The sequence below is a fragment of the Delphinus delphis genome, chromosome 6 (genome assembly GCF_949987515.2).
Source record: "Delphinus delphis chromosome 6, mDelDel1.2, whole genome shotgun sequence".
In the NCBI taxonomy this organism is placed as follows: Eukaryota; Metazoa; Chordata; class Mammalia; order Artiodactyla; family Delphinidae; genus Delphinus; species Delphinus delphis.
Genome location: NC_082688.1, coordinates 24858238 through 24884790, shown reverse-complemented (window position 1 = coordinate 24884790; position 26553 = coordinate 24858238).

Below are 26553 nucleotides of genomic sequence, written 5' to 3'. Positions count from 1 at the left end.
AGTGCCTGCTCATCCCAATGGAAAGCAAACCCTCTTCTCTGAATTTGCCATCTGATTTTGGGCGGTGTCTGTCAGTTATCTGCTTCATGAGTCTATGCCAGTACTGACTGTCCACACAAACCATGTGGCATTGGTGTTCCCCAAAGATAAAAACAAATACTGGCCACCACTCCATATTCTTGGTACTTAGAGAATGTTCTCTGTTAACAGCAGGGTAGCTTTACTAAGTCATTCATGGATCATAAATTTGTACCCAGTATATTTGAAGATATTGTCATGTGTTCTGTTCTGGAGAAGAAACTAAGTCCAAAGGCTGGGTCCTGCCCTCAGGAAGCTTGTAATGGCACCGGAATTGCAAAGATCACGCAAGGCAACCACAGGCAGCCACACTGGCCATGGGCCATAGAGCCCAAATGTTCTATGTACAAAAAAGAGTTGTAAATGCAGTAATCCTGGCACAGAAGGCACTAGCACAGCAATGTTTTTATCATATTGCTTAGTCACCAATGACTAGGTATGCCTGATCAAGCCAAATGTGCCATGCTCTCTTGCCTTCTGGTCTTTGTACATCCTGTTCCTTCTGCCTAGAACATTCTCTCCCACCCTCACCATCCAGTATCCCACCTTGCGCCCACCACACCACCTCCCTTTCTTTGGTTAATTCCTACAGCTCCTAACTTGGACGTTATCACCCTTGAAAAGCTTTCTTTGTCCCCCTCCTTCTCGAGTTGGGTCTTCCTGTGTTCTCCCATTAAATTAGCCTTTATCGTGTTGCAAGGGGGACTCTAGAGTCAGAGTGTTTGGGTTCAAATCCTGGGTCCCTCATCTACTAGCTTTGAGGCCTAAGTCAAGTTAGTCCCATGCATAACCCCTCTGTATCTCCTATGGTTTATTATCTCATTTAAGCTCTAGCCAATTCTCTATGAGAGGTGTTGCCCTCACTTCACAGTTGAGGAAACTGAGTCTCAGTTTACATAACTCAACCAATGTGACACACCCGGGGAATGGAGAGCCAAAGCCAAGTCTAGAGGATATTTAAGACATCAGTTTTAAGCATCATCAGGAACTTTCTCAGTCAAGTGGTACTAAAAGTTCTGCTACTGTCAGGGAGGAGTCTTGGCAAAAGGATTTGGGACTGCCTTTCCAGAAGAGGTCAAGCAGAAGTGCCAAGAGATTGTGAGCTGAGACCCCCCCCCGCCCCTGAGACTGTCTTCCAGGGAGGGAACCTCCAGGTGACAACTATTAGAAACTGTTTGATAGCCATTAGTTTAGTTTTTATATCACATTTAGTGACACAGTTCAATTGTTTTTACATTTATATTTTCATTTTCATTAGGAGTAGGGGAGAGAGATAAATTATGCTGACAGAGGGCCCTGATCAGTCCTTCCTACAGGAGCCTGGAATATGTTCCCCATTTCCTAGAGAACAGAGATGATGAGAGTTACATAGAAATACATGGGAAAGATATTCACAGTTGAAATAGGAGGCAGTAAAACAAAGAGCTTAAATGATGGGTTTTGAAATCAGAGCTGATCCAGCCTCTTCATAACTGTGTGACCTTGGGAAAGAAAACTTAGGAACTCAAGTTTTCTCTAGAGTTAAGCTAAGTATTCCAAGTCAAACAGGGGTATCAGCCAGATATCAAAGAAGGGGAAAGAGAGGTGTGCAAGGATGAGGGGGCAGTGTGTATGAAGACACTTTATCCTGTCTGCCCGGTAACATCTCTAAATGGTGCGAGAAGAACCCCACCCCTGTTTATCATGATGCATCCACTTCTACTTCACAGTTGGCCCAAAATCCTTCTCTGGTAAACATGTTGCTGTAATTTCATCTCAGCTGTTTGTTTAGAGGTTTTGAGTGCTAAATTTTGATTTTGAGGTTAAATTATCCTTTAAAAATAGTTTCAAGATGCCTCAACTTGTGCCGTAACTAAAAGGGAATAGCTGTTTTAGTGTTGTAAGCGTCTCTAATTAAACACTAGGATCTTCTTTCAAAAGACTTTCTTCCGTCAGTAATATATCTTGAGATCGATATTTTAATCATACTCATTTTCTATACTTTCAGAATCACTGTTATTCACCACTGATAGAAGGGAATCCAATGTCTTTGTTGGTTTGATATATAATCTCATTTTCTGAAAGCTGGTTCATAGATCCTAAGGACCAGCAAATGATCAGTACATGATCAGTAATGGTAATAAGAAAGGCTGCATGAGGAAGGCAATCTAAGGTGAGGCTTCTGGGAATGGAGTCACATGGTGGGCTTGGACCAATGGGTGAACATTGCTGGGCAGGAAGTTGTCAGAGATATACCAGACAGCCCCTGGCAGGCAGAATTCAGGCTTGATTTCGATGGCATGGGCCAGGCTCCTGTATGTGATAGGAGCCTCTAGGAAGTTGGCATATTCCACTAAGCCTGTGTTAGTGCCTTTACTAAAAGTGTCACTTGTTACTCCTGGGCAGGTGGGTGGGATGGGGTAGTTTGAGAACTACTGAGTCCATCTACCTTCCAATAGCATCAACTGAGTAAATTAAAGAAACTACATGAATAACAAAATATTTCATTTCTTCACAATTACCCATATTTTAGCAATATGATTACAGAATATTACAATTATAAAAGCATGAAAACATGTTTTAATTTTAATTGTAATATAGAAACAGTTTTTGATATGTAAGATGTTTCAATTATTAGGTAACTAGGCAGCATCCCTGGTGTTGCCGGCACAACTCTTTTTCTATCATTAAATATATAAGCACTTGCTCAAATTTACCATTAGTTTTCTACATAGAGTTGCCCCTGAGAGAAAAAGTCCCATCATAATCAATGTCCATAGTCTGAGGTATCTGTCAGGTGATCATTGCCTTCGGTTCACACTTGAAATGATTATTCACCTTCTCTGTCCACAGCTTAGGAATCCTGGACTACAACTGCCTGCTTCTATGAGCGGCCACACGAAGGCCTCTCCAAGAGAAGGCCATGAATGCCACGTGACCTATATTTTGAGTCAGATCCACCCAGATATAGCTTCGAATTTGACAACAATTTCCAATCACACCCACAGGACACATTTAGAGGGGGAAAAAAAAGAAAATTAATTTTATTCATACAAATATTATTAGGTTAATAAAGTTTGTTTATAGCTTTTGTCCTCCCTCGTCATGAACTGTTGGGACACAACAATTGTACTTAATGAAACAGCAAACTTAGACTCTCAAGACTATTTACTTTTTATTGTAAAAGCAGTAACAACGTTGAAGGAAATTTTAAAGAAGAAAAATCATCTCTAATCCCAACACTCCATCAAAAAAATTTATTTTCACTCTAACCCCATTCCTAGCTTTAGTTTACATAATTGCAATCATAGAACACATAAATTATTCACTTCACTCTCAATTGCAAATATTTTCAATGCTGATATGTAATTTTTATTTTTTATTTCACTTTTTGGTACAAAATTTACAGTTTTTTCTGGCTGCACAGTTCATCAAATACTGTAACTTTCTTAGTCAATCCTCTAGTAATGTGAACACTTGATTTGTTTCCAGTTCTGTGTTATTTCAAAACAAGCTACAACAAAGTAACATGGAGGTATAGTTTTTCCTTAAAATAAATGTCAGAACTGAGATTTGTTAGATGCAGGTGATTTGGCTTTTACTCAAACCATTTCTTAGCAGCTTGGATGAGCCCCTGGTGGAAATCTTTGCCAGTTCTCCTCTCCTCAGTCTCGGACATGACTTCTCTGAGCTCTTAAAGTCCTCTTGGCTCTCCTGCTCCCCTTCCATTCCCAGACCCAACCCAGGCAAATGAAGGATGCTAACCAGCATTTGGCTAAGCAAATCCCAGGCCACTTCACACTTCATTACCTTATCTCCACTCTCCTTTCTTCCTAAAGAAATGCCATTTCTTATAACGAATGAGGTGTGTATAAGCCTCAGTTGTTTGGATGCACTTTTAAAAATTCACAACTATGGCAACCTAGCAAGTTATCTGAACTACAGATGTGACTGACACACCCATGGGGCTAATTCTACTCCACACATATTGAATAGGGTTTGATGAGAAGCAAAGAAGGTAAAATATGGGAAAGTACTTTCTAAATAGCAAAGGAACATGCAGAAAGTGTAACTACTATTAAGCACACCTAAATTTACCTTTACATGTGTGGCATAATGGGAAATATAAATATGTATTTGGTCTTTGTCTCTGTTTCCTGGCACAGAGCTCCTAAAACACTAGGAATTTCCTGAGGATAGGACTGATAGGAGTGTCTTCTGTTATTCATAACAAGCTACTTTAGCCTATATCTAAGTTTATGCTAATGAGGTGACTCTCTAGAGGACCCTGGATATCTTCAGGCTAGAGGATGGTTGGTGGCAAGACCAAGCCATGCTTAGAGGGCTGGAACTTTCATTCGTTACTCTTACCTACCAGGAGGGGACAGGGGGCTAGAGATTGAGTTCAATCACCAAGGGCCAATGATTTAATCCATCAGGCCTACATAATGAAACTTTCAAAAAACTCTAAAAGACAGGTTCAGAGAATTTCTGGGTTGGTGAACACACGGAGGTGCTGGGAGGGTTGTGTACCCGGAGAGGACATGGAATCTCTGTACCTCTTCCCACATACCTTACTCTATATACCTCTTCCACTTGGTTGTTCCTGAATTTTATTCTTAATGATAACCCAGGAATAGTTAAGTAAAGAGCTTTCCTGAGTCCTGTGAGTCATTCTGGCAATTTATCAAATCTGAGGGAAGGTTGTGGGAACCCCCAAATTTGTAGTTTGCCAATCAGAAATGTGGGTAGCCTGGACAACCCATTTTCAGCTGGTGTCTGCAGTAGGGGCAGTCTTGTGGGACTAAACCCTTTAACTAATGGGATCTGACACCAACTCCAGGTAGAGAGTGTCATAATGGAATTCTTGGACACCCAATTGGTGTCTGGATAACTGCAGAACTGATATTGGAAAAGACACCACGTATTTGGTATTGAGGGAAAAAACTTCTCAACAAGACTCATTTGGTAATCCTGTTAAAACGCAGACTCTAATTCAGAGCAGAGCCTTTCCTGCTCACAGGGATGGTCTACGGATCTGCAGCACTGGCATCACTTGGGAGCATATTAGAAATGCAGAATCTCAGACTCCATCCCAGACCTACTCAACCAGAATCTGCATTTTAACAAGATCCCAGGGCTTCCCTGGTGGCGCAGTGGTTAAGAATCCGCCTGCCAATGCAGGGGACACGGGTTCGAGCCCTGGTGCAATAAGATCCCACATGCCGAGGAGCAACTAAGCCTGTGCGCCACAACTATTGAGCATGTGCTCTAGAGCCCATGAGCCACAACTCCTAAGCCCGCGTGCCATAACTACTGAAGCCCTGTGCCTAGAGCCCATGCTCCACAACAAGAGAAGCCACCGCAATGAGAAGCCCGTGCATTACAGCAAAGAGTAGCCCCCGCTCGCCGCAACTAGAGAAAGCCCGCGCACAGCAATGAAGACCCAACGCAGCCAAAAATAAAAAAACAAAACAAAACAAAACAAAAAATCAAGATCCCACAGTGAGTCATATGCACCGTAAAGTTTGAGAAGAACTGGTGTGAGTCTCAGTTTTCTTTCCTAAATGCTTTGTAACCGGCACACAGTACACACTCAGTGAGTGGAAGCTACTATAGACTTTGCTCTGTGTTCAGAGTTTAGATTTAAAAAAGCATTCCTTATAACTGAACAAAAAGTAACTGCTGGTAGGTTTGAGGTTTGTAAGCAGGTGCAGGGATGGGCTGTACGCTAGATGCTTTGAGCAGGCCCTACAGACTTAGTACAGCACTGCAGAAGTAGCTTCTTGGCTGGCCAGGAGAGGGGCTATCCAGCAGAGCTTTTAAGCGGAATACCAAGAACGTCCTTCTTAAGAACAGCCTCAGGACCCCGTGAGGTGAAATCAGGTTGCAGCTATCATGCCCGAGACATCAGCTCATACCATGAGTCCCTAGGAAGGCGGAGCTGGGGAGAGGCGAGCTCAAGCCTCTCACCCATTCCCTCAAACCAGGCCCTATACCAAGACCAGCGGAAGGCACACTCTCACTATGCAACCCCTTTCAGCTGCAGTTCAGGACTTCCAGAAGCTTCTGTCTCATAATGATCTCTATTTTCATTACAATAATCTTTTTGGGAAATGCTTTTCCAGAGTTAAATTTAGAAAATAAATGGTGCAGTCAACTGTAATCTAAAGCTTTAGAACCATAGCCTTAGCCTAACCTACTATATACACAACTGGGCCATGTGATCCCCCACCAGCTGTCTCAGTCCCACCCAAAATTAAGGGCCCATCCTATGTTGAAGCAAGAGGGGTTTAAGCCTCAGCTCAAAAATAGGAAACATCAACTATCCTCTGTCTTCTCCATGGCTTGACTTTGAACCCACTGTGATGACAGAGTCAGACAAGCATGGTTTCAGTGCTGGGTTCGCCTGTTCTTACTGTATGTCCCGTGGAAAGTTACTTCACATTTTTATAACTCAGTTTATCTCACCTAATAAAACAAAGACAACAGTAACTATCTCATAAGATCATTGTAAGATTTTTTTTAATAAATTTATTTATTTTATTTTATTTTATGTTGGGTCTTCATTGCTGCATGCCAGTTTTTCTCTGGTTGCAGCGAGTGGGGGCTACTCTTCACTGTGGTGCGCAGGCTTCTCACTGTGGTGGCTTCTCCCATTGGGAGCATGGGCTCTAGGTGCACGGGCATCAGTGGTTGTGGCACACGGGCTCAGTAGTTGTGGCTCACGGGCTCTAGAGCGCAGGCTCAGTAGTTGTGGTGCACGGGCCTACTTGCTCCACAGCATGTGGGATCCTCCCGGATCAGGGCTCAAACCCGCGTCTCCTGCATTGGCAGATGGATTCCCAACCACTGCGCCACCAAGATCATTGTAAGATTTTATAAGAAAACATAATTATAGTAGCTCACACTTAGGGAGTAAAATGAGCCAGGTTCTGTGCATAGCACATTATGTGGATTCATTCATTCATCTGATACATATTTATTGACTACCTGCCATGGTATTGGGCACTGTTTGCTGAGGTCTGGAATAATAATAGTTAATTCTATTGAATATTTCCTATGTGCCAGGCACATTTCAAAGCAAGTTATTTCTTTTTTTTAAAATTCCACCTTTATTGAGGTATAATTGGTATACAAAAAACACTGCACATCACTAATGTATACAATTTGGTGAATTTGTACATATGTATACACCCATGTTATCATCACCACAATACAGGTAGTAAACATATCCATTACCTGCGAAAGGTTTCCTGTGTCCATCTGTTTGATAAACATGTTATTTTTCAACAGTTCAAATTTCTAAACAGGTTAAATCTTTACAATAGTCCTCTGACTTTCTTCAATCCTCTCACAATAATCCAATGAAGAGGTAATATATTATTTTCCCCATTCCCCCAAAAAATGGGGAAACTGAGGCATAAAGGGTAAATAACTTGCCCAAAGTCACACAGCTAGTAAACGGAGAACTCCAAAGATCATACTCCAAACCACTGGGGTATGCTATGTGATGTACGAGGTTAAACTGTATAAAATCACCCACATTCCAGCATTACTGATCCTTGCAAACAGTAATTCTATATGTTTTTACTAATACCTTTTTAAGGGGATTTCGTAGAGTCTGAAATATAAGCAACCTTCAATAAAATGTCTTTTGTGTTCTCTTTTATTTTTTGTTTTGTTTTGCTTTACTTTTTTCATTAGAACAGTCCTGCTATATTGCCAAGACTCAATCTCAACTTTGTGCCTCAGATCTACTATCAAGTCTCTGTCTTGCTCCATGTCCCTGAATTGAGTCCTGGGGATGGGTTTATACCCTGTTCTAGCCCATCAGACCTCTTGACTCTGCCCTCAGGAACCAGTATCCCTAGGACCTTGCATTAATACTAATACCACAGTAATACGAATATGAAGAAATAATACGTAGTGAGTGCTTGCTCTGTAGCAGGCCCTGTTCTAAGACTCTTACATGCATTTGTGCATTTAACCCTAATAACAATCCTATCAAGTAAATGCTATTAGTTTTCCCTCTCCATGGATTAAAAAAAAATAAGGTAAGGAGAAGTTAGATGATTTGGCCACGTTTGCTCCCTTCAGATAGATCTCCCTGTCCAGCTGCATTTCCAGACATCGCTTCTCCCAGATTTTTATCCTCCATCACTCTGATCATCTGCCTACCTAGATCCCTATGTTTCCAGGTACCACCTGCTTTCTCCCAGACCCCCTTTCCACTTTTGCCTTTTTCTTTCTGTATCTCGTTCTGCTGGCCACCCTGGGTTGTCCTTGAGAACCATCCCTGGCTCCTGCCTCACCCCGCTTGTCCAGTCTAGGGCACAGTCCAGACCCCTTATCAAACCAAACCCTGAGCAGTTACCAAAACCTACCCAGTCTTGTCCTGACTAATTCTTCCGGACTTAGGATCCTTGTAACTTTCACAGATTAAAGCTAAAATGTAAAATGTTCCAAAGGCTTTGAGGAATAAAGGAGATAGGCCAACTTTTAAAAGAAGATTCAACAGCCCAGATGTACTCTAAACAATTAAGGATACAATACAGTCCTGGAGGAAACTAAAGCATTTTTAATTATTTCATCCATCCTTCCATTGACAGATGTCTATGCCATACCAGGCTCGAAACAAAGTGCTGGAGACACTAAGATAAATAATAAAACACAATGACCATCCTTTTGGAATTCCCAATCTAGTGTGGGCAGACAGATCTTTGAACAAAGCGTTCCTACCTAGTGTGTTAAGTGCATTAATAGAAGGGGACGCAAGGAGCCTGGAGGGCCAAGAGAGAAAGTAAACAACTTTGTGGGACACCAAGGGACATAACTCCAGGGGCCAGTCCTTGAAGACGAGAAGGGGCTACCTACCTACCTACCAGGCAGGAAAGAGAGAAGGCCATGTAGGCATTAGAGAAGGATAGTCCAGGCAGAAGAAACAGCACGAGCAAGGAGGGAGAAGTGAGGAACTAGAGTGATCTACGTAATACAGTGAGGCTGGAACCTAGAGCCAAAGAAGGTAGAGCTAAGAAGCCAGCAGGAGCCAGATCATGGTGGGCTTTGTGCCATTGGCCAAGAGGCTTAAGGATGATGGAGAGTCTTTTCAAACAGGGCAGTTAAATTGACAGATCTGGGCTTGGGAATGGCCATGTCAGCAGCATGGAAGGTAAATGAGAGGGAGAGACTTTGAAAGTCATAGGAATAGTTCAGTCAGGGGTGAGGACAAGACAAAAGTCTGGACTGTGGCTCTGGCTGTGAGATGGAGGGGAAGGGACAGAGAGAACTCTAGAGGATAGAATACACCAGTATTAGTACCCACTGGGTGGAGCATGAGTGAAAGGAGGAATCTGTAAAACCTCTCTTTTTTTGTCTATGAATACCTCTCTATTTAAAGGAGGATAATTTGGTAAATTAATTATAATCACTGGAATAAAAAATCAATCATTAGCCACTAAGCAGTGGTTATCTATTGCTGCAAACCAATTATCCCAACACTTAGTGGCTTAAAACAACAAATATCAGGTTGGCCAAAATGTTCGTTTGGGTTTTTCCATAATATCTTACGGAATAATATTTATTATCTCACAAGTCAGGTATTCAGGAGCAGCTTAGCTGAGTGGTTCTAACCTAGAAACTTGCAGTCAAGATGTCATCCATGCTGCAGTCATCTGCAGCGTGACTGAAGCTGGAGGGTCCATGTCCAAGGTGGCTCACTCATATGGCTGTTGGCTAGATGTGTAAGTTCCTTTCTGGTTGTTGGCAGGAGGCCTCGGTTCCTTGCTATATGAAAACTCCAGGCAAGTTTTCCTAGCCTTAAAAGTGACATATTATCATTTCCAGAATATTCTATTGGTTTACCCAGGTCAGCCTTATTCAGTGTAGGAGGGGACTACACATGGCATGAATACCAGGAGGTGAAACTAATATGGGCCATTGTGGAGACTTGCCAGCATACCCTCGATTTCAGAGAAGTAAGTTATCATCATTAACCCATTTTACAGGTGGAGCAGCAGAGGTTAAGTGTGAAGATAATGCAGTGCGGTGGAAAGAGCACTTGTTCAGGAGTCGGATGGCTGAACCTCAACTCTAGTGTTATATGTGTGACCCTGAGGAAGCCACTTTACTTCTCAGGCCTCAAATTCAACTAAAATATCAAGCTAGCATGTTTACTTCCCAGGAGAAGAATATTGGGGCCTGATATTTGGGAACCTTGAATGCCCGTAGAAGAGGCTGAGTTGAGTAGTGGGCAGTTGGTGAGTCTTAAAGGTTTTTAAATTTAGAAATGCAGAGCAAAATCATACATTTTGAGGACTTCTCTGGAAGCAGTATGGAGAATTAAGTAGAGGGACTGAGACAAGACGTAAGCAGACCAGTGATACAAAAGATTCAGGAATGAGGTACCGGAACCCATTCTCAGCTGGTTCTGTTAGGAATGAAAGCACACATCAGAAGGGCTCGGGAACCCACCCGTCACATCACTGCCCTATTTCTATCTGGGCAGCATTTACAAGGAAAGATCTACTTAGGGTCCACAAGATTGTTAATCTCTATCCTCTCTTAGCATTTTTTCTGAAATGACAACCTGTGTCCTTACTCTTTGCCTTAGGACCCAGGATCCACTGAAGGCTACAAAACCAACAGAAAGACAGGAGCTATAAACAAGGTTGTCTCCATTAGATGGTCTGCATTTCACTGCATTTCATTTCATTTCACTGGTCAGACTCAGTGAAGGCTTTTACTCTAGTCATTAAAACATTAAAAATAACACAATTCTAAATAGCAAAGTAGGATATGTTCATCACCCTGGCAGAGAGAGAGGAAGAAAGGAAAAATAAAAGGCTGGAGTCTGGTATCCACTGAAAATATATCTGTTCTTTTTTTCCTTTCTGAATTCAGAAAGAGTTTCAGTATTTGCTATGTACAAAGTGCCAAAAAAGAGCTGATAGGGTACATGCTTTAAAGACATAATGAAGACACATATGAGTTCAGAACTAAAGCCTTCACTGAGAGCATGGCTAATATGATCAGTTTCAGTATTCTTTTATTTGTAGTGTACATAGGGTGGGGGGATATAAGCTGCTTTAATAGCTGCTCTTTGAATAACAGGAATGCCTTCTACTAAATGTAACTCTAAAAGATTAGAGAAGAGCCATAAAAAATAATTTTAATAGCCATGATCCCCTGTCCTCCCACTTAAATAAACTCTGTCTATTCTATTAATTATTGTATTATACCATAAGCTACAGAGCTAGGAAACTCCCACTCTTTCCAGACTCACTCATGCATAGAACGTTTGTGATTGACGGACCAGTGAGGCTGAAATGTGTAAATGGAGATGAAACATTCCAAGTTTAAACATCTCCCAGGTAGGGGATTGGCACGTTTCCAGCATCTTAAGCTTGGCCAAGCTCTGCAGGGATGAGTATTCAAGGAAAGATGCTTGGTCTCAACCAGAGACTAGAATAACCCCTCCCCTTCCTGAACCTCTAATTATGCCCCCAAAACTTCCTCTTTCATGATCTATACTGATTTACTCAACAAATTGTGACAGAGCCTGGAAAACCCACTCTTACACAGGTCCTGAGGAGATATACTGTTAGTTAAGAAGAGGTTCAAGATCAGAGGAACTTAGCATCCGGGACAGTGTTTCTAAACCCTGAATGCACATTGAAATTACCTAAGGCTTTAAATAATTCCTAATAGGCCCCGCTGCTAACTAATTAAATTATAATCACTGGGGCGAAGCCCAAAGAGGAGCCAAAGTTGAGAATCACTAGGAAAGAGACAAACAAATAGATCATTGTCATACACTGTTACTGAGGAAAGTAGAAGATCTATTAGACCCTTAAGCAAGGATCCCATCCCAACTTTGAGGGAGTCCCAGATTGGCTGGAAGGCACCTGACATCTTGTATTATACTTGAAGAGAAAAGGAGATAACAGAGGAAGGCAGGGTAAGGAATGAGGGTTGAGGGAGCAATGTGTGCAAAATGAGAGATAGTATGACATTCTCCAGAATTACAAGCTGTGCAGTATAGCTGGAACAAAGGGTTCTATGGGAGAGAGATGTGGTAAGACACGAGACTAAAGAAATAGACAGTAATCAAATTGTATTCATCCTTGATCCTTGACCTTGTCAGGTATATCCAAATAAGGAGTTTGCACTTTACACTGAAGGCCATGGGGATTAATGAAGGATTCTGATTGGGGAATAAATATCTCAACCAGATTTCTATTTTAGAATCACCTGTGCTAGCAAATGAGGAGAAGTGACAAATGGAGGGCAAGTGTCTGAGATGGGGTGAGGAATAGAGGAATAAGGACAGTTAAGACACTGGTGATACAGGGAAGAAGACAGATGATGTGGGACTGAACCATAGCAGGGAGGACAGAGAAAGAAAAGATTTGAGAGACAATAATGGCAGAATAAATGAAACTTAGTGATTGATTAGATGTGAAAATAAAACAAAGAGAAGGCTGACTCCCAGCTTCCTGGCCTGGGTGGCCAGATGTCTGGAAGAGCAGCAAGAGTAGAGGGGGGATTACTTTAATCTTCTGGCATCCTGTCCTGCTGTGACTCCTGCCATCCTTTCTCTTTGACCATTTCACAACCTAGTCATGCCTTCCACTGGCATTTGAGGGAAGGACATAGAGACTTTATTTCTGTTGATGATACAACAATGGACACCTATGAATAGATGATTTTAAAAGGCTTTTGGTCCTTTGAAAGAGTTTACTAAAGCCCAGTCCTTACCAGGGTCTCACTATCATCAGCTAGGTCAGGTATGTTCTCTCTCCCAGTTCTTATTCCAGACTAGGTGAGAAGACACTCCGGAGATCTCTGAGAGTCTATCAACCCAGGCTAGGAAAGCTGAGGGACAGACAACTAGCTTCTCCTATCCATAAGCAGGATGGAAGAACTGCAATAGAATGAGTGGTCACCTCCTCTTTAGCCTTGCTCCAATCAGGAGCATTAGATTTTGGGAGCTCAGATGATGCAGAGAATGAGAAGAAAAACATAAAATTATAACTGGTTCTAAAGATTAAAAGATTGCCTAATACTTTATGACCTGTAATTTCACTCCTAGGTATATCCCTAAAAGAAAAGCATATATTTCATCACCAAAAGGCATATACTAGAGTGTTCATAAGCAGTATTATTAGTAAAGCCAAAAGCAGAAAATTACCCAGATGTCCATCAGTAATACAATGGATAAATAAATTATAGTAGCCTCCTTACCCACAGTTTTGTTTTCACAGTTTCACTTACCAGTGGTCAACCCCTGTCTGAAAATATTAAATGGGAAATTCAGGAAATAAGCAATTAATAAGTTTTCAATTGCACACCGTTCTGAGTTGCATGATGAAATCTCACACCATCCCATTCCATCTTGCCTGGGATCCCCAACCATTGATGTCTACTGCTGACATCCAACCATTGACATCATCATGGCTTCATGATCCAGGATCACCCAAAGCAGATGATCCTCCTTCTGACATACATATTGTCAGAAGATAAATAATAGCCTAACACTATGTCATAATGCCTATTTCATTCACTATAAAATTTTCATTTTATATTGGACTATAGCTGATTTACAATGTTGTGTTAGTTTCAGGTGTACAGCAAAGTGATTCAGTTATACATATTCATATATCTATTCTTTTTCAAATTCTTTTCCCATTTAGTTTATTACAGAATACTGAGCAGAGTTCCCTGTGCTATACAGTAGGTCCTTGTTGATTATCTATTTTGAATATAATCATGTGTACATGTCAACCCCAAAATCCCAATTTATCCCTCCCCACAACCTTTCCCCTTTGGTAACCATAAGTTTGTTTTCGAAGTCTGTGAGTCTGTTTCTGTTTTGTAAATAAGTTCATTTGAATCGTTTTTTAGATTCTGCACATAAGCGATATCATATGATATTTGTCTTTCTCTGTCTGACTTACTTCACTTAGTATGATAATCTCTAGGTCCATCCATGTTGCTACAAATGGCATTATTTCATTTTCTTTAATGGATGAGTAATATTCCATTGTATATATGTACCACATCTTCTTTATCCATTCATCTGTCGATGGACAGTTAAGTTGATTCCATGTCTTGGCTATTATAAACTGCACTGCAATGAACATTGGAGTGCATGTATCTTTTCAAACTATGGTTTTCTCTGGATATATGCCCAGGAGTGGGATTGCTGGATCATATGGTAGCTCTATTATTAGTTTTTAAAGGAACCTTCATACTGTTATCCATAGTGGCTGTACCAATTTACATTCCCACCAACAGTGTAGGAGGGTTCCCTTTTCTCTACACCCTCTCCAGCATTTATTGTTTGTAGACTTTTTGATGATGGCCATTCTGCCTGGTGTAAGGTGATATCTCACTGTAGTTTTGATTTGCATTTCTCTAATAACTAGCAATGTTGAGCCTCTTTTCATGTGCCTATTGGCCATCTATATGTCTTCTCTGGAGAAATGTCTATCTAGGTCTTCTGCCCATTTTTTGATTGGGTTGTTTTTGTTTTTGTTTTTGATATTGAGCTGCATGAGCTGTTTGTAAATTTTGGAGATTAATTCCTTGTCGGTCGCATCATTTGCAAATATTTTCTCCCATTCTGTGGGTTGTCTTTCAGTTTTGTTTATGATTTCCTTTGCTGTGCAAAAGCTTTTGAGTTTAATTAGGTCCCATTTGTTTTATTTTTTTTTAATTTCCATTACTCTAGGAGACAGACTGAAAAAGATATTGCTGCAATTTATGTCAAATAGTGTTCTGCCTATGTTTTCCTCTAAGAGTTTTATAGTATCTGGTCTTACATTTAGGTCTTTAATCCATTTTGAGTTTATTTTTGTGTATGGTGTTAGAGAATGTTCTAATTTATAAACATATCTAAGGAGGCAAAAGACCTGTACTCTGAAAACTATAAGATGCTGATGAAAGAAACCAAAGGTGACACAAACAGATGGAGAGGTATACCATGTTCTTGGATTGGAAGAATCAATATTGTCAAAATGACTATACTACCCAAGGCAATCTATAAATTCAGTGCAATCCCTATCAAATTACCAATGGCATATTTCACAGAACTAGAACCAAAAAATTTTAAATTTGTACAGAGACACAAAAGACCCCAAACAGCCAAAGCAATTTTGAAAAAAAGACCCCAAACAGCCAAAGCAATTTTGAAAAAGAAAAAGCAATTTTGTAACTGGAGGAATCAGGCTCCCTGACTTCAGACTATACTACAAAACTACAGTAATCAAAACAGTATTGTGCTGGCAAAAAACCAGAAATATAGATTAATAGAACAGGATAGAAAGCCCAGAAATAAACCCACACACCTATGGTCAATTAATCTACAGCAAAGGAGGCAAGACTATACAATGGAAAAAAGACGGTCTCTTTAATTGTTCTTTTTATTATTGTTGTTAATCTCTTTTTGTGCATAATCTATAAATTAAATTTTGTCATATGTTTGTATGTATAGGAGAAAAACATAGTATATATAGGATTTGGTACTATCCACAGTCTCAGGGATCCACAGGGGTTCTTGGAATGTACCCCCCTCACAGATAAGGGGGGACCTATTGTAATGATCTGCAATTACACAAAACAATATGGATAAATCTCAAGAGCATAATGTGAAGCAAAAGGTGTCAAGACACAAAAGAGTATATACTACATGATTCCATTTATAAAAAGTATAGAAATAAGACAATATAGAAATAAGACAATATATAATAAGTCATAAGGATCATGACTGGGGGGCTGGGGTCAGGGGTGGTAAATAGTGGCTGGAAGGCCGACCCAGGATAGCTTCTAGAGTGCTAGTCAGGTTCTCTTTCTTGACCTGGGTGCTGATTACATGAGTGTGTTTAGTTTGTGAAAAGTCATTGAGCCACACATGAGTAACATGTATATATTATTATTCAAGAAAAAGTTAAAAAAAATCTATAGCTGGATTTTATAGCTGGGTTTTTCTGACCCTTATTTTGATAAATGAAATTAAGAATCCTATAAGTGGGGAAAAATAGGGGGAAAGGATAATGAGTTCAATATTTGGTACTCTGAGTTTCAGATGTCTATGAAATGCTAAAGCAATGGTATACTGTAGACATTAGTTGAATGAGCTGGTTTCTCAGAAGAATGATTTGTACAAAAGCTTCATGGAAACAAAAAGGGAAGTCGTTCTTCCTCTCTTTTTGAAAATACACTTCACAGAACCAGCACAGAAAATTAATTAATTATCCCTTTAACATCAATGCTTGCCTCTGAGTAAATCTCCTTTTTTTTCTGTTCCTCATGCGTGTTTCTGCAGCAGTGTTTTCCTGACGACAACTGCTCCTAGTTGGCAAGAGGCTGGCTATTTTTAACTATTATGTACATACTCTCATCGCATACACAGCTATTCTATATTCTTCATGCACTGAGACAGAGACTAGCTAGCTGTTCACCATACCCATTTCCTCTTTGCCCTGGGCACACAGTGAGATTACCATTCCCAGGCTTCCTTGTAGTTAGACATGGACATGAGCTTTGGTTCTAGACAGTACAGAGTGAGTTGAAGTGATGGGTGCCACTTCCAGATCTGACCCATCAAAACCTCTCACATGTAATCCTCTGTGCTCTTCTCCCTTCTGCCAGCCTGAAGCAGACAAGTATGGCAACCTTGGAAGTCATGTGATGAAGATGCAAGAATCACAAATGGAAGGGTGCTAGGTCCTTGAATGTCTTCTAGCAGAGAGCCACTCACTGAACAGAAATGCCTATCTTAAACTTTATGAGCTGAAGAAATAAGCTTCAGATGCCACCTTCTCTAACTAGCCTTTCCAGATATTCCCACAGGAAGAGAACTCTACATATACTTTCTGCCTCAGATTCTGACAGCACTTTATTTGTACCTGTGTTTCTCTGTGCCTTCTATTTTGATCAAGTGTATTCTTGTCACTCAGAACTTCTAGTGACAAGTGACAAGAATTAAACTTTTAGTTTCAAGAATGACAAGAATTAAACTTTTAGTTTCCAATTGAGAAGTTAAAGTGTTTCTAAGAATTTTTACTCAGGCACTCAATACTTGTAGAATTAATGAAATAAATAAATGCATGTTGGATGAATTCATTCATACATGGACAGATGGATATGAGTGGCAAGGTAAGGAGGAGATGCCTGAGATTTGAGGCCTGGCAAAAATGGAGAAAGCTGGTAAGTATTAATGGAAATAAGAAAGTCAGAAAAGAGGAAACCAATCTTTGGGTGTTCATTCACACATTCATCCCCCCCGCCATTCATCCTTCCACTCATCTCATCCTCCCTCAATGAAAACAAACTGAGCAATTCTGGTAACATAATAAGATAGCATTGCTCTATGCACTTTTCATGGAGTAACTCATTAAGTCTTCATAACAACCCTATTATGTGGGCACTATTATTTCATCCATTTTATACATGAGAGAAACTTAAGTAAGTAGCTTGTCAAAGCCACATAGGTAGCAGTGAGGCAGAAACTCAGACCCAGACAATCCTAGTCTAGAGTCCAAGTGCTCAACCACTATGCTATAGCAACGTGCCAGCCATGATTTTCTTCATGGAGCTACAGAGAAGAGTAAGGAAACGACCTTCTTCTTTAAAACTTCATCATGTAACAAACTAGTAATCTCACTATGGTGTCTAGTGTGACATATACTGTAGTGGAGATGCATCATGTGCTGTGAGGGGGGGTGGAGCAGGAAAGAAAGCTTGGGATATTCCATCCAGAAGGTGACATTTAAGCTGGGCCTGGAAGATGAGCAGCATAGGTCTGTACAAGGTGAATGGGGATACTGGAGAGAGTGAAGCAGACAGATTACCAGGAGCCAAGGCACATGGAGAAAGTGTTCTCATGTGGCAAGAGTATCTGGATGCTTGCAGTCGGGAGGGAGTGAAAAGAAACAAAATTTTAAAGGAAGTTTGCATCCAGAGCATAAAGAGCCTTGATTTCCAAGTTAAAGGATTGCTCCTTGGCTGGTAGGCAATTAAAAGTCACTGAAGAGTTTTAAGTGAGGAAATAGCATAATGAAATCTGTGCTGAAGAAAATTCTCCTGTGCTGTATGGAGTAAAAATCATGGCGTGGAGAGATATGAGATGCAGGGTGAATAGATGGACTGAATGGTGCTCGCCAGAAATTCATGTCTACCTGGAACCTCAGAATGTGACGTTATTTGGAAATAATGTCTTGGCAGATGTATTTAAGGTAAGAATTGATATGAGATCATATTGGATTCAGGTGGGCCCTAAATCTAATGAAAGGCTTCTTATAAGAGACAAAAGGACACAGAGAAGAAGGGAACATGAAGATGGAGGCAGAGACTGGAGTGATACACCTATAAGCCAAGGAATGCCCAGGAGAGCTGGCAACACCAGAAGCCAGGAAAGATGCGTGGGACGGTTTCTCCTTCAGAGCCTCGAGAAGGAACCAACTCTGCCGACACCTTGATTTCAGACTTCTGGCCTCCTGAACTATGAGAGAAAAAAATCCTGTGGTTATAAGCCACCAAGTTTGCGGTGATTTGTTATGGCATTCCTAGGAAATTAATACACAGGGAGATTAATTAAATGGCTCTTGCTCTAGTCTAGGAGAGAAAACAAATCCTGAATTGCGATGAAGGTACATGGACAGAGAGGAGAGGCCAGATTAAAGAAATGAAGTCAGAATGGACCAAAAATGGACACGTTAGTTGAGGAAGAAATGAGGAGAAACATCAAAGATGGTTTTGTGGTTTCTATCTGGGTCATTAACTGAGACTGAGAATATAAAAGGAAGAGCTGATGTGGAAGAAGTAAGTCAGACTTTGAAAATAAAAGTCATACATTTTATTGTTCCTTATACTTTGCATTTAAAAGCAGATAGGTAGGCTATTAGGCTTTCTCTGTGCACATTAGATTAGAAAGGAAGGAAGGAAGGAAGGAAGGAAGGAAGGAAGGAAGGGAGGGAGGGAGGGAGGAAGGGAAGGAGAGAGGGAGGGAGGGAGGGAGGGTGGGTTCCTTAAAGTCCTGCAAATTATGAGACTATGTGGTACAGTTTGAAGAACAATATCTGGCTTACAGCAGACACTCCTGAATCATAGCCCAGAAGCCAAAGTATAAAGCTGAACATTTCAAAAGAGCAGGAATACCTGGACAGCTCCCAATTTCATTTCTCCAAACCAACCACAATTATAGATTACATGTGAGGTGTATCTGTGTCATTGAAAAAATAACAATCCACAGCATCACTGCCATGTTTAGAACAGGCATGATATTTTTGAGAGTGGGAAGAACACTCTAACATTGATGGTGAAGAGTGGGTCCCTGGCATGGGGAGGAAGAGGCAGGAAATAACTGGTCAAATAGTGTAAAGAAGAGGGTTGAAGGTCCATTAGAGAAACTGGAAAAAGGATCAGAGTTTGTTTTTCAGACTCAGAAAAACTGGGTGGATCAAACTACTCTTGCTCAGCCCCATTTGTGTCTTGGATCCTTACATGACTGCCCATGATTCATAAAATGACAGAAACAAAAAATAAAAAGAATTATAATGATAATATCTGTAGTTAATATAACTAAGGATTTCTTCATTTTAGATTTAACTCCACTCTACAAATCATAATCAAAACGTAAATGACTCAGATGATACTCTGAGTATGGTTTTCATGAGCATCTAAGGATTACTATGAAAGATTATGCCAAAACTACATATTTTTTTGCATGTGACTAGGCACTAAAGTATATATTAGGATAAATAATTATTCATTTTATTCATTGGGACATATGACAGATTTGTACTAAACTCTAAATTGGAAAAGTTTACAGGATTCATTTTTAGTTTTTTTTTTCTTTTTGGTATGAGCCGTACATGAATCTTCCTCTTATGACTACTTGCTCAGAAAACATAAAGATTAAAAAAAGCATTTTAACCAAATTGGGAAAACAAAGCTTGCTTATCTATGAAATGTAAAGTGCAGCCCAAAAGAATTTTGGCTCTAAATCACCTGCATTAATTTTATTTTCTCTTTTTTTTAAACTTTGTCTTTCTTAAATTGTTTAGTACATCAAACACTCAATACCCATAGCACAGAATGTTATAATGTTAACATCTTGGTGGAGTTTGTTTTAGTTTTTTTTAGTAAAGAAATATAACATTATAGGTTGAGTTGAACCCTCTTTGTACTGTCCTTGAGCCTGTTTTCCTCCCCCTTCCTCTAAGAAGCCACCCTCCTGAACTTGTATGGCTCCTTCTGTTTTTATGCTTTTACCCCACATACGTTTAAATCCATAAGTAACAGACAGTATTGCTTTGTATGTTTTAAACATGTATGTAAATGGTGTATTAACAAGATTTGATTCTTTTCACTCAACTTGGGTTTTCCAAAGTCATCCTTCCTGATACATGTGTCTAGCTCATGAGGTTCACGGCTATGAAATGTCCACTGCTTTTCCATTGCCCTATCGATGAGCATTTAGATGGTTTTTAAATTTTCAGTATTGCAAACAATTCAATAATAAACATCCTAAATATCATATTACACAGAGAAGAGAAGTTTTCTAGGGTACCTATATCTAAACATAAAACTAGCTGTCATAGAGACACATATCTTCATTTTAGCAAGGTATTTCCAAATCGCTCTCTAATGGGGTTTAAACAATTTGCACTCCCCCCAGAATGACCGTGCTCATTTCTTACGAAAACTTGGCACTGTTGAACTATTTAATTTTGGTCAATTGGATAAGTGTGAAATGGTATTTCTCTGCTTTAATTGGCATTTCCCTGATTATTAATGAGGTAGAGCATCTTTTAATATTTTTATAGGCCATTTTGATTTACATTTCTGTGAACTATTTTTATATTTTGTCTTTCTAGGGCTGTTTGTCTTTTACTTACTGTAGTGTTTTCTACACATATTTTACTCTCAATTAAACAGTGCCTATTTTAGAAAACAAAATGATATTTATTTCTCTTTAATTATAATTACTTGTTAGTGCCAAAACCCAGCTGAATGATAAAGACTTCTTTTTCTCCCAGCTTCCTTTTCTTATATACATATTTCTTATAATAAAGTATTAATAAGTGAAGTTACCATGTAATTTAAAGGTGGGTCTAGAAAGAGAATTAAGTTATTTTATTCCCTATTCTCCACCTTCAAATGCCCCTACACACACACACACACACACACACACACACACACACACACGCACGCCACAAACACACAGAGCACACACACCAGGATGACCAACTGTCCAGGAATGCCTGGGACAGAGAGGGTTCTCAGGACACAAGACTTTCATTGATAAAACTTGGAAAGTCCCTAGCAAACCAGAATCATTTGGTCACCCTAACACATACACACAGCATACATATGAATTTTCCTCTAATTTCAATTGCTTTAAATTGTTGTTAACTACATAAAACCCACTTTATAGTCCACTGTGCCCATTTCTATGCAGCATCATATTGGAGGTCCCAGCCAGTGCAATATAGAAAGAAAAGGAAATAAAAGGCATACAGATTATAAAATAAGAAATAAAACTGACTCTCTTCACTGACATGTCTACATAAAAAGCCCCAAAGAATCTTTTAAAAAGCTACTAAGGGACTTCCCTCGTGGTTCAGTGGTAAAGAATCCGCCTTACAATGCAGGGGACACAGGTTCAATCCCCGGTCAGGGGACTAAGATCCCACATGCCGCGGGATAACTAAGCCCGCGCGCCACAACTACTGAGCTCGCGTGCCTCAGCTAGAGCCCGCATGCTGCAACCTACAGAGTCCACATGCTCTGGAACCCACGCACCATAACTACAGAGCCCACGAGCCCTGGAGCCTGCGTGCCAAAACTAGAGAAGAGAAAAAAACCCGCACACCACAACTAGAGAAAAGTCCACGGACCACAACGAAAGATCCTGGATGCCTCAATGAAGATCCCGCAGGCCGCAACTAAGACCAAATGCAGACAGAAATAAATTAAATAAATAAATTATAAATAAATAAATCTTTTAAAAAAAAGCCACTAAAACTAATAAGTGAGTTTAGTAAGATTGCAGTATACGTGGTTAATACAACATAAATCAACTGTATTTCTATATATTAGCAATGAACAATTATAAATTGAAATTGAAAAATATAACATTTAAAATAGCACCTGAAAACATGAAATATTTAAAAATAAATCTTCAAAATATGTGCAAAATCTATATATTGCAAATAACAAAACACAGATAAAAAAATCAAAGAAAGGCTAAGTGAATGGAGATGCTGTGTTCATGTATTGGAAGACTTTATACAGTTAGGACAACAATTCTACTCAAATCGATCTATAGATTCAACACAGTCACAATTTTGGAATACACAATCAATTCTAAAATTTATATGGAAACGCAAAGAAACAGAATAACCCAAAAACTTGGAAAAGAACAACAATAGAGAATTCACATTATCTGATTTGAAGACTTACTATAAAGTTATAGTAGTCATGACAGTATGGAAATGGCAAAAGAACAGACACATACATCGGTTAAACAAAATAGATTCCAGAAGTAGACTCACATGTTTGATTTTAAGCAAAGGTGAAAGGTACATTTTCAGCAAATGGTACTGAAAAAGTTGAACATTCATGTGCAAAAAGAAAACCAGAACTCCATACTATGCACAACATATAAAAGTTAACTCATAATGAATCATAGCACTAAAAATAAAGCCTAAAACTATGAAAATTCTGAAAGAAACAGGACAAAATATTTGTGACCTTAGGTTAAGCAAAGATAACTTACATAAACTAACAAAACATAATCCACAAAAGAAAAGACTGATAAATTAACTCCATCAAAATACAAAACTCTGTTCTTCAAAAAACACCATTAGGAAAATCAAAAGACAAACCATAGACTGAGAGAAAATATTTGCAAAACACATATCTGATAAAGGTCATGAAGACACTTTTGATTTTACTCTAGAATTTAAACACAATTGTGAGGTCCTAGCTTGGTGGTTTTGAGAATAAGCTTTGGAGTCAGGCAGACTGGCATTCTCTCTGAAAATTTCACCTGTAAAATGGAGAGAATAATAACAGCTAGTTCATGAAATATGGAGAGTCAGTTAATATAAAAGAGTCAGCACAGTTTGTGGTACTATATCCTCAGTAAAAATATGGAATAAACTTTCCAATTCGGTAAAATTTTTTTTTGAATTTTATTTTATTTATTTTTTTATACAGCAGATTCTTATTAGTCATCAATTTAATGCACATCAGTGTATACATGTCAATCCCAATTGCCCAATTCATCACACCACCACCCACACCCCCCCCCCCGCTGCTTTCCCCCCTTGGTGTCCATATGTTTGTTCTCTACATCTGTGTCACAATTTCTGCCCTTCAAACCAGTTCATCTGTAACATTTTTCTAGGTTCCACATATATGCGTTAATATACGATATTTGTTTTTCTCTTTCTGATTTACTTCACTCTGTATGACAGTCTCTAGATCCATCCACGTCTCAACAAATGACCCAGTTTCATTCCTTTTTATGGCTAATATTCCATTGTATATATGTACCACATCTACTTTATCCATTTGTCTGTCGATGGGCATTTAGGTTGCTTCCATGACCTGGCTATTGAAAACAGTGCTGCAATGAACACTGGGGTGCATGTGTCTTTTTGAATTCTGATTTTCTCTGGGTATATGCCCAGTAGTGGGATTGCTGGGTCATAAGGTAATTCTATTTTTAGTTCTTTAAGGGACCTCCATATTGTTCTCCATAGTAGCTGTATCAATCTCCATTCCCACCAACAGTGCAAGAGGGTTCCCTTTTCTCCACACCCTCTCCAGTATTTATTGTTTGTAGATTTTCTGATGATGCCCATACTAACTGGTGTGACGTGATACCTCATTGTAGTTTTGATTTGCATTTCTCTAATAATTAGTGATGTTGAGCAGGTTTTCATGTGCTTCTTGGCCATCTGTATGTCTTCTTTGGAGAAATGTCTATTTGGGTCTTCTGCCCATTTTTGGATTGGGTTGTTTGCTTTTTTAATATGGAGCTGCATGAGCTGTTTCTATATTTTGGAGATTAATCCTTTGTCCAATGATTCATTTGTAAATATTTTCTCCCATTCTGAGGGTTGTCTTTTCGTCTTGTTTATGGTTTCCTTTGCTGTGCAAAAGGTTTTAAGTTTCATTAGGTCCCATTTGTTTTCGTTTGTATTTCCATTACTCTAGGAGGTGGATCAGAAAAGACCTTGTTGGATTTCCCTGGGGGCGCAGTGGTTGTGAGTCCGCCTGCCGATGCAGGGGATGCGGGTTCGTGCCCCAGTCCGGGAAAATCCCACATGCCGCGGAGCGGCTGGGCCCGTGAGCCATGGCCGCTGAGCCTGCACGTCTGGAGCCTGTGCTTCACAATGGGAGAGGCCACAACAGTGAGAGGCCTGCGTAAAACAAAAACAAAAACAAAAAAATAGAGAAAAGATCTTGCTGTGATTTATGTCAAAGAGTGTTCTTCCTATGTTTCCCTCTAAGAGTTTCATAGTGTCCACTCTTACATTTAGGTCTCTAATCCATTTTGCGTTTATTTTTGTGTATGGTGTTAGGGAGTGTGCTAATTTCCTTCTTTTACATGTAGCTCTCCAGTTTTCCGAGCATCATTTATTGAAGAAGCTGTCTTTTCTCCATTGTATATCCTTGCCTCCTTTGTCATAGATTAGTTGACCATAGGTGAGTGGTTTTATCTCTGGGCTTTCTATCCTGTTCGATTGATCTATGTTTCTGTTTTTGTGCCAGTACCATATTGTCTTGATTACTGTAGCTTTGTAGTATAGTCTGAAGTCAGGGAGTCTGATTCCTCCAGCTCCGTTTTTTCCCTCAACACTGCTTTGACTATTCTGGGTCTTTTGTGTCTCCATACAAATTTAAGTTTTGTTCTAGTTCTGTAAAAAAATGCCACTGGTAATATGATAGGGATTGCATTGAATTTGTAGATTGCTTTGGGTAGTATAGTCATTTTCACAAGATTGATTCTTCTAATCCAAGAACATGGTATATCTCTCCATCTGTTGGTATCATCTTTAATTTCTTTCATCAGTGTCTTTTAGTTTTCTGCATACAGGTCTTTTGTCTCCTCAGGTAGGTTTATTCCTAGGTATTTTATTCTTTTTGTTGCAATGGTAAATGGAAGTGTTTCCTTAATTTCTCTTTCAGATTTTTCATCATTAGTGTATAGGAATGCAAGAGATTTCTGTGCATTAATTTTGTATCCTGCAACTTTACCAAACTCATTGATTAGCTCTAGTAGTTTTCTGGTGGCATCTTTAGGATTCTCTAGGCATAGTATCATGTCATCTGCAAACAGTGACAGTTTTACTTCTTCTCTTCCAATTTGTATTCCTTTTATGTCTTTTTCTTCTCTGATTGCCGTGGCTAGGACTTCCAAAACTATGTTGAATAATACTGGTGAGAGTGGACATCCTTGTATTGTTCCTGATCTTAGAGGAAATGCTTTCAGTTTTTCACCATTGAGAATGATGTTGGCTGTGGGTTTGTCATATATGGCCTTTATTATGTTGAGGCAGGTTTCCTCTATGCCCACTTTCTGGAGAGGTTTTATCATAAATGGGTGTTGAATTTTATTAAAAGCTTTTTCTGCATCTATTGAGATGATCATATGGTTTTTATTCTTCAATTTGTTAATACAGTGTATCACATTGATTGATTTGCATATATTGAAGAATCCTTGCATCCCTGGAATAAATCCCACTTGAACATGGTGTATGATCCTTTTAATGTGCTCTTGGATTCTGTTTGCTAGTATTTTGTTGAGGATTTTTGCATCTATATTCATCAGTGATATTGGTTTGTAATTTTCTTTTTTTGTAGTATCTTTGTCTGGTTTTGGTATCGGGGTAATGGTGGCCGCATAGAATGAGTTTGGGAGTGTTCCTTCCTCTGCAATTTTTTGGAAGAGTTTGAGAAGGATGGGTGTTAGCTCTTCTCTAAATGTTTGATAGAATTCACCTGTGAAGCCATCTGGTCCTGGACTTTTGTTTGTTGGAAGATTTTTAATCACAGTTTCAATTTCATTCCTTGTGATTGGTCTGTTCATATTTTCTATTTCTTCCTGGTTCAGTCTTGGAAGGTTATACCTTTCTAAGAATTTGTCCATTTCTTCCTGGTTGTCCATTTTATTGGCATAGAGCTGCTTGTAGTAGTCTCTTAGGATGCTTTGTATTTCTGCAGTGTCTCTTGTAACTTCTCCTTTTTCGTTTCTAACTTGATTGATTTGAGTCCTCTCCCTCTTTTTCTTGATGAGTCTGGCTAATGTTTTATCAATTTTGTTTCTTCTCAAAGAACCAGGTTTTAGTTTTATTGATCTTTGCTATTGTTTTCTTTGTTTCTATATCATTTACTTCTGCTCTGATCTTTATGATTTCTTTCCTTCTGCTAACCTTGGGTTTTGTTTGTTCTTCTTTCTCTAGTTCCTTTAGGTGA